This window comes from Miniopterus natalensis, chromosome 2 (assembly GCF_054644295.1).
Source record: "Miniopterus natalensis isolate mMinNat1 chromosome 2, mMinNat1.hap1, whole genome shotgun sequence".
Classification (NCBI taxonomy): domain Eukaryota; kingdom Metazoa; phylum Chordata; class Mammalia; order Chiroptera; family Miniopteridae; genus Miniopterus; species Miniopterus natalensis.
Window position 1 is genome coordinate 137,127,965 of NC_142082.1, and position 9,682 is coordinate 137,137,646.

A 9,682-nucleotide genomic window follows, 5' to 3' on the forward strand; every position below is an offset into this window, starting at 1 on the left:
CCCTACATCTACAAGGTGAAAAAGGCAGTTTATAGCTCTGGCCGGTGTGACTCAGTTGGTTGGAGAGTCGTCCAGTATATCAAAAGGTCGTGGGTTCAGTGTCCTTTCAGGACACATACCTAGGTTGTGAGTTTGGTCCTGGCTGTGGCATGTATGAGAGGCAATTGATCAATGTTTCTCTTTTACAGCGATGTTTCTCTCTCGCTCTTTCTCCCTTCCTCTCTCCTAAAATCAATAAGCATTTCCTCGAATGAGGATTAAAAAAAAGAAAAAGGCAGTTTATGAAATAATTGTATAGTAAAATTTAAATTTTGTTTGAAAATAATTCAAAAATTAAAAAGTTAAACATTTATATATAACAGTATACATGCATATTTTATAGTAGTAACAATAATATATTTCTATTATATTAATTTATTATCTATATTATAAATACTTCTAAAACTTGAAGTTTACATAACATAAAATTAGCTACTACCAGTGTTTTTTCTGAGTGATAGAAATGAGGATAATTTTTATTTTTAATTTTATTTCTAATATTTCTACAACTAACATGTATTAGCATATTTTTTAATAAATGAAAAAAACAGCATTTCATGCTCATCAAAGTTGTGGGCCTCTCCAAGTCTGAAGCTCTTCAAATTCTTGGAGGCAGTGACTGTTTTCTACAGAATATAATTTTATAGTGGCTGCATGTCTTTCCGCGAAGATCTGCTCAAGCAAGAGTAGAGGTTTCTTCTCTTTTGTTACTGGCACATTTAGAGGAGGCATATGTGATCAGCTTCTTCTTCATCTTCAATTTATGACACATTTTGGTGGCTTAGTTGGAGAACTTTGTCTTAGATTAGTGGCGTGTTCTGCTGGATCCTTGTTCCTGGTGAAAAGGGTCTTTTTGCTTATTTGGTTCTTGCAGGTGGCCCCTCATGCAAGCCAGAGGGAATGGCTGGTTCCTTATCTTCCAATTTCCAAGTCCTCCTTCAATCTTTCACTGTGTTTTCACAGGGCAGAGGTTTGTTGGAGTCCCAGGGGCCACTCACCACAGTCTTTGTCTCTATTTATGTGATTATGTCCACCTATATTTATGCTCTTCCTTCTCCAGCATTGGCATAGTTTGGGGCAAGATATTTTCAAAATAATGTCCTGCCTTTTGCAATCTTCCTTCACTAAAAGAATGTTTTCCTCTTCTCTCCAGCCAGCCTCATAGGGCTGTCCTTTGACAACCTGTCCTATAATTGTCCACAGCCTCTTCATGGGGCTTTTCACGAGCTCTGGGCTCAGGCCTGAAGCCAGGAACCTGAAAGGGCCTCCTTTCGCAGGGCAGAAGAGCTTCAGTAGTTCCTAACATTTCTCATATTGGCTTCTGTTCTTCTTTACATGAAGCAAGAGAGGTTTGCCAATCACAGCCATGCTTCCTAGGCATACACTGGTCTCGTTGCTCAGCAGGAAAATGCTCCAGATATCAGGTATCAGGGCTGGACAGAACTTATTCTCTCTCTCTCTCTCTCTCTCTCTCTCTCTCTCTCTCTCTCTCTCTCTCTCTCTCTCTCTCTCTCTCTCTCTCTCCTCCCTAGTCCCCCTGCCTCCCCTTCATCCTTCCCTTCTTTATTTCTTCCCTCCATCCTTCCCATCCTTCCTTTCTGAATGGTTAATGGATACATTTGGAAATAACTGCCCACACTCTATAGCCTCCAGATTGCATACAACAGATTGTATTCTTATTGTAGGAGAAACATCAGTGTGAGAGAGAAACACCAATCAGTTGCTTCAGCACGCTCCCTGACCGAGAAATGAACCTGTAACCTGGGAATGTTCCCTGACCAGGAACTGAACATGGACCCTGTGGTGCATGGGATGGTGCTCAACCAGCAGAGCCACACCGGCCAGGGCTAAATGTTTTTATCAATATTCAAGAGAGGAACATTGAAATCTCCAACTATAATTGTTGAGTTTCCTTTCAATTCTGTTCATTTTGCTTCATGTTATTTTGAAGTTCTATTGTTAGGTGTATACCTGTTATAAATTGTATAACTTCCAGATGTAATGACATCATAAAGTATCTCCATTTGTCTTTAGTAATATTCCAGCTGAAGAGCTAGTTGTTTTTCATGAGTAAATGATTATCAATTTGTTGTTTACCTTTGGTGGTTTTCTAGACCTTAAACCATTGTTTTTGACAGTTTTGTCCAATTTTGTACTTGTTTTTGGAGGAGAGGATTTGTCAGCCTCTTCACGCCCTAGTTTGGAAGTACCCCCACTACTTTGGAGTTAAAGTTTGCACCATAAAACCTGGCAGCTTTAAGACAGCCACTTTCACCTCTGAAAGGATAAATAGCATCCTTGAGGAAATCTGAGTCCATGTTTCTCTGTTAAGAAAAGAAAACTAAAGGCAGATGTTCTTTGAAAATTGTTGGCCCTCTCCTACCAGCCCTCAAGCAAGTATTTTTGCCCTTTAGTTCAGAACAACTGATTCTGAACCCCAAACAGAGCTCTGATGCATGGGGGACAAGCTCCTCAAAGCTGGCCAGTTTAATCCCAAGAAAATTAGCTTCTTAAGGTCTTACACTGTGGTATTTGCTCTCCTCTGCATGTTAGTCTTCCCTGTTGTTGCATCTCCCCCACTGCTCATGTGTGCATGCTCATGCGTGCATGAGCGCACGAACTTGGGCGTGCACACACACACATAGTTGCATGTGTACATAGATATACTAGTTAACTTTCTAGAGCAATTCCACTCTGGTTTCAGTGAGGCCAATGGCCTACATCTGAGGTACCCCAATATAGACCCTGGATAGGGCTGCTGAAGACATTCTCCAAATGCTAAAAATCTGACGCCATACCTTATTTACTCACTCAATTAATTTGTGTAAGCACCTACTGTGGAGCCCAGCACTGTGCTAGGGGCTGAGGATGTGGTCTTGAACATGCCATAGTCCCACCCTAGAGGAACTTTCAGTACCGGGGAGCAGACACAAATAAATAAGAATTTATAATAAAGTGTGATGAGCATAATGGGAGGAGAGGCACAGGAACTGTTAATAGGAACTCATATAAGGAAGGAGCACTGAGTCTAGACTTGGGAGATCAGAGACGGCTTCTTGGAAGAAGTGATGTCTCACTCAGACCAAGGAATGAGTCAGAGTTAGGCAGGCAGCTAGTTTACACTGCGTATTATTCACAAATATTCAAACCAAGGCAAGTTTATCTCAACCTCCCACTCTCTCACCTTACTTCTAAAACATCCTCTACTTTGTGTCCTTGCCTGATCCTATGTAATTTGGTTTGTGACCTTCCAGGAATTCCAGCTTATTTTAATGCTTATTTGATAGATTTAGAAAGATAAGTATGCAGCGATAATAATCCTCCACCTGACAATTGAGAAACAAAACCTTTAAATTTCCTGGCAGCTTCTGAGCATGATATGAAAGGGCATCTCTAGAAGAGATTCATGACCCTGATGGGGGTTGAACTAGATAACTTTGATAACTTTCCAGTCTTGGTCTACTATTAAGTAACTGGGTGGTGCTGGGCAAGTTTCTTAATATCTCTAAGCTCCCTGTTTTTTATTGTAGTAAAAAGAGAGAAGTAAGACAGTCCCGAGTTGTTTTTCCCCCCTAATATGAAGTGAACCAAATTACTGTATTTTGCAAAGCTAAATAGAAATTATCTAGAATGGACGGTATCATGGAAAGCAAGCTGAAGTCTCTGCTAAAATGAGAAAGATTCTACCTATAGTGCCAGGGTAGAGTTTAGGAATAACTAGTAGGAATTGCTTGTGGGGAGAAGAAAAGGACACCTTAAAGTAACTGTCAGGTTACTAACTCTTTCAAAGTAGGAGTCTCCCACTGTCCTAGGTTTGAAAAACTGAAGATAAGAGGAAAAATAAAGTAATACTAGCAACTAACATTTATTGAGCCCTTTCTGTGTGCCAAGCCCTGGACTAAGCATTTACACACATCTATTTCTATACATTAATACCTTTAAAATTTATAAAAGTGGGCCGGCTGCGTGTGGCTCAGCAGTTGAGCATCAACCTAGCATCCAGGAGATCGAGGTTCGATTCCGGGTCAGGGCACATGCCCCAGTTTCGGGCTTTGATCCCCGGGGGGCGGGGGTGGGCAGGAGGCAGCCGATCAATGACTCTCTCATCATTGATGTTTCTATCTCTCTCTCTCTCTCTTCTTCTCTCTGAAATCAATAAAGATATGTTCCTTTTAAAAAAATTTGTTATTTCTCTTGTTTTGTAAAAGAAGAAAGAGACTCAGAGAGGTTAAATAACTTGTCCAAGGTCACACAGTCAATAACCCTGATCTAAGCCAAATTGGCCTCAAATATGTTATTGAACCTTTGTCTCTGAATGATACTCTGCACTTTGATCACGAACAAATAAATAGGAGGGGGTCACTGCCCTCAGTCTAGGAGGGTTGGTCCCTCCACATGGAAACACTCTACTGTTCATGCGGCAACTAAGCCTCCACTTGTACCATTTCATGAGGGCTCATGATACCTCCTCAGATTGTTGCCCAGATATCACTGTGTGTAATAAGATGAGGATAATTATATCTTGTCTTTCAGAGTCATTTTGAGGATTAAGAGAAATAATGTCAGTGAAGAGCAGGGCATCATGATAAGTTTGGGACAAATAGCAGTTTTAAACATGATCCATCCTATTACTGATTCCTAGGTGTCCTCCACTATTTATATTTTTATCTCTACTTCTTTTCTCTAAGCCAGTTCCCCATTAAAGCTGTAATCCCATACATTTTTAAAATTGGTGTTTAGAGTACACTTTTTAAAATCTAAGTAATTTTATCTACTTGATTATTGCATATGCACATTGTCTAACCACTGCGCTTCTCTCATTCCAGTTGAACCAGGATGGTTTGAAAATCCATAAACATGATTTGATCTTTGTTGCCCCTGTATTACTCATTGTTTTTTTAACATTGTAGATGAGAACCTGGGGAGACTAGAGAATCTTATTCCCATCATAGGGTTCTGCAGCTCAGGTTAAAATCAACCTCATCTTTCAGTCTCAAATCTAGAGATTAACACCTATCTTAGACATTTCTAGAAGAGGAAAGCACATCCTGGAATATCCTCCCTATCTTCTCCCCACAAGCAATTCCTACTAGTTATTCAAGGCTCTCTTTAAGCATCATCTCCTCCAGGAGGCCTGCCCTGAATTCCTCCCAGGTGAGGTGACTGTCCTCGCAACTCCCACAGCTTGCATGCTTACCATCCTTTAATATCATTGTGCCTGGTGATCTTTCTCCATAGACTATGTTCCTTGAAGGCAGGGACACTATTTTCATTTCTGCACCCCACCCATAGCATCATGCCCTGCTCATAGGAAATGCTTAATTATGTTTGGGGGATGAATGCCACATGGTTATTTGCCTCATGAAGGATAGGTACATTTGTCAGGCATATTTGCCCCTTATAGCAATGTTGTTTATGTTGTTTATGTTTATGTCAAAGGGAGTGCTCGATTATACCTTCAGTAAACATTACCTGCCAAGTGAGATCCTGAGGTCTCATCTTTTTTTCCTAGTTTACCTTAGGTTTGTTCATGCCTTAAAACAAATGAACAAACAAGCAACACACACACACACACATGCACATGCACACATGAGTTCACCCTTTTATTGTTTTTCTTTATTATATAAGCAAAATATCTCATTCTAAGACATTAGAACACGTGAATAACAAAAAAGGAGGAAATAATAAGCATAATTCTATTACTCAAAGATAACCACTATTAATATTTTTCTGACCATACATGCGGACTTTTCTTTATGCATGTATATGCTTTAAAAATAGGTCACAGCTTCCATCAAGATGGTGGTGTAGGTAAACATGATACTTGCCTCCTCCCACGATCACATCAAAATTACAACTAAACTACTATAGAACAACCATCATTTAGAACTGCCTGAAATCTGGCTGCATGGAAGCCCTCCAACTAAGGAATTAAAGAAGCCACATATAGACTGGTAGGAGGGGTAGAGACAGGGAATGGGCTGGTCCCACACCCACATGTGACAGATTAAAATCAGGAGGAATATCTCAGCTGTGGAGGTCCCCCCTGAGGAGCAAGGGGTCCCAGCCCCACACCAGGCCCCCCAGCCCAGAATTCCAGTGCCAGGAAGAGAAGTCCCCATAACTCTTGGTTGTAAAAAAAGAGTGGGGATTGAGACTGAGGGAGATGTAGGGCTACTGGAGTCCCAGACAGTTTCTCTTAAAGGGTCTGTGCATGGACTAACTCAGACTTGCTCCTTCTGAGCTCCATCCCTGGGGCAGCAGCTCAAAAGGCACCAGAGGAGTCCAATATCAGGGTGAGAGCTGGGGAGACAGCTTTCTCCCAGACAGAAGTGCTGGCACAGGCCATTGTTCCTTTCATGAGCCCACCCCCAACAGAGCCAGCATGTGAGCACCATATTTGAGACTCCAACAACCTAGCTCACACTTTTGCCCCACCCTGGTGATTACCTGAGATCCCCCCCCAACTTTCAGGCTCACCCAAGCTGCTTCCAGGGCTTTTCCACTGGGGAATGGCCTATTTGGCTCATGCTTCAGACTTTACTAAAATCTCTCAAACAAGCAGCATCTAGCCTCATTGAGCCCTGTACCTCTTGCTATGTGGCTGCAGACCTGGCACTAGCAGCAGCTGGCCTTGGTTCACAGCTTGGCCTCACCTGGGCACCTCCAAGCCCAGCACAAGTAGCAGCCATGTTCAGATTGCCTTGTAGCTCATGCTGGGTGGCCCCAGGCAGAACACAGATGGCAGCAGACCTTGGATTGCACCTCCTCCTTAGAGACCCCAGAGCCAGTACATCCAGTGGAAAGCTTCAGACCGCGTTGAAGCACCACCACCCAACCACCTCTACAAGTGACACACTCAAGGTGGACTCAGTGGGCACCAGAGCCCTGCTGAAGTAAGTCCTGCTCTATGGGGTGGGCAGGTCGGAGGTAGGAGGTTGGTAGTCACAGCCAGTCCTTGCAGCTGATCTGCCTGGAGGTAAATATCTCCCATTGACATGCCAACAGCAATCAAGGCTCAACTATAAGAGGAGGGTGTACACAGCCCACATGGGGGCACACCTCGAATGCCCAGCTTGGGTGATCATGGAGGCTGTGTCACTGGACCCCATAGAATACCTACTACATAAGGCCTCTCTACCAAGCCTGCAAGACATAGCAGCTCTACCTAATACATAGAATCAAATACAGGGAGGCTGCCAAAATGAGGAGGCAAAGAAACATGTCTCAAATGAAAGAACAGAACAAAACTCCAGAAAAAAAAACTAAACAAGATGAAGACAAGCAATCTACTAGATGCAGAGTTCAAAACACTGGTTATAAGGACGCTCAGTGAACTTAGCGGAAGAGTAGTGAGAACTTAGTGAGAACTTCAACAAAGAAGAAACATAAAAGAGGAACTAGAAAACATTAAAAGGAACAAGCTTAGGTGCTTCATTCTTCAGAATTGACGAATACATTAACTGAAATGAAGAGTACATTACAGGGAATCAACAGTGAGTAGATGAAGCAGAGGATAAAATCAGAGATTGGGAAGATAAGGAAACGAGACACCCAATCAGCAGGAGGCGGCAGGATGGTGAAGCTGATGGTGGAGCTGATCGAGCAGACAGTGCAGTACAACAATACTGGGAGGGACTGCGAACTGGACCTCCAGGGATATAAAATTCTTTTCATTGAAAATCTGGTGAGACCTTAGACCAGTGCCATTGATTTTTCTGAAAATGAAATCAGGAAACTGGATGATTTTCCTTTGTTGAGAAGACTGAAAACATTATTGGTGAACAATAATAGAATATGTCATATAGGTGAGGGATGTGATCAGGCTCATTCTCACCAACAACAATCTTGTGGAACTGGGTGATCTGGACCCTTTGGCATCTCTTAAATCGCTGACTTAGCTAAGTATTCTAAGAAATCTTGCAAAAAATAAGAAGCATTATAGACTATATGTAATTTATAAAGTTCCACGAGTCAGAGCACTGGATTTCCAGAATATGAAACTAAAAGAGCATCAGGAAGCAGAGAAAATGTTCAAGGGCAAATGGGGTGCACAACTTACAAGTGATATTGCCAGGAGAAGCAACACTTTCAATCCAGGTGCTGGTTTTCCAATTGACAAAAATAAAGGTGGCCCATCTCCAGGGGATGTAGAATTGATCAAGAACGCCATAGCAGCCTGGCAAGGCGTGGCTCAGCAGTTGAGCGTTGACCTAGGATCCAGGAGATCGGAGTTTGATTCCCTGTCAGGGCACATGCCCTGGTTGCCGGCTCGATCCCCAGTCAGGAGCTTGCAGGAGACAACCGGTCAATGACTCTCTCATCATTGATGTTTCTATCTCTCTCTCTCTCCTTTCCTCTCTCTGAAATCAATAAAGGCATATTTAAAAAAAGAAAAAAAAGAATGCTATAGCAAACACATCAACTCTGCCTGAAGTGAAGCTGCTGAAGGGCTTGCTGCAGTCAGATCAGATACATGGCAGAGAATGCAAAGCAGGCCCCACCAATGATGGTGAATAGGAGATGGAAGAAGACACAGTCACAAATGGGTCCTGAGCAGCAGCATGGCCTGAGTATCCACAGAATGTAGGATGTACAACATGTCTACTTGGGACAAGTCTTGCTTTTTGAATATAAAATAATAGCCTTGTTTGTGTCAGCAAAGAGGAGTTCATAAGTATTGTCGAAATGCTCCAAACTGCTGCTGGTCATTTTAAAATATAAATTTTGAGATCTAAATGCCTGTTTTCTATAAAGAGTAAAAATAAAGGACACTCACTATGCAAAAAATAAAAATAAAAAGAGAGAGAAAAAGAAAACACCCAACCAGAACAGCAAAAAGGAAAAAAAAAAATGAGGATAGTGAAAGAAGCCTCTGGGGCAACTTCAAGCATACCAACATTTGCATTATGGGGTGCTGGAAGGAGAGAAGAGAGAACAAGAAATTGAAACCCTATTTGAAAAAATAATGACAGAAAACTTCCCCTACCTGGGGAAAGAAATAGACTTACAAGTCCAGGAAGCATGGAGAGTTCCAAAAAAGATGAACCCAAAGAGGCCCACACCAAGATACATCATAATTAAAATGCAAAAGGGGAGGAGAAACAAGATGATGGTGTAGGTAGCAGCTGCACCCGTCGCCTCCCGCAACCACATCAAAATTACAACTAAAATACAGAACCACCATCACCCAGAGCCTCCTGAAATCTGGCTGAACAGAAGCCCTACAACCAGGGAACTGAAGAAGCACCGAGAGCGGTAGGAGGGGCGGAGACGCGGGCGGGTCGGGGCTGAATCGCAGAGATGCCACCGAGGGCCCACACCCGGTGCTGCAGTTGAAACCCGGAAGGGAATCTCGGGGGCAGAGGTTTCCTGGAGGAGGGAGGGGTCCCAGCCCCAGAGCAGGCCCCCAGCCCAGGGCTCCAAGGCCAGGAAGAGATGTCCCCACAACTTCGGGCTGTGAAACCAGCGGGGACTGTCCCTGAGGGTCATGGAGGCTGCGGGAGCCCCAGCAGCTCCTCTTCAAGGGCCCAGCACGGACTCACTCGGACGCGTGACCTCTGAGCCCAGCGCTGGGCAGCAGCTTGAAAGGACCTGGGACACTCGGGGAGGAACTAACGTGCCTGAAATCGGGGCGAGAGGT

The 9,682-nt window shown here is 43.2% G+C and overlaps 1 pseudogene; it reads left to right on the forward strand.

Moving 5' to 3' along the window:
* Positions 1 to 7,615: 7,615 nt before the first annotated feature.
* Positions 7,616 to 8,595, forward strand: LOC107546233 (U2 small nuclear ribonucleoprotein A'-like; annotated as a pseudogene).
* The last annotated feature ends 1,087 nt before the right edge of the window (positions 8,596 to 9,682 follow it).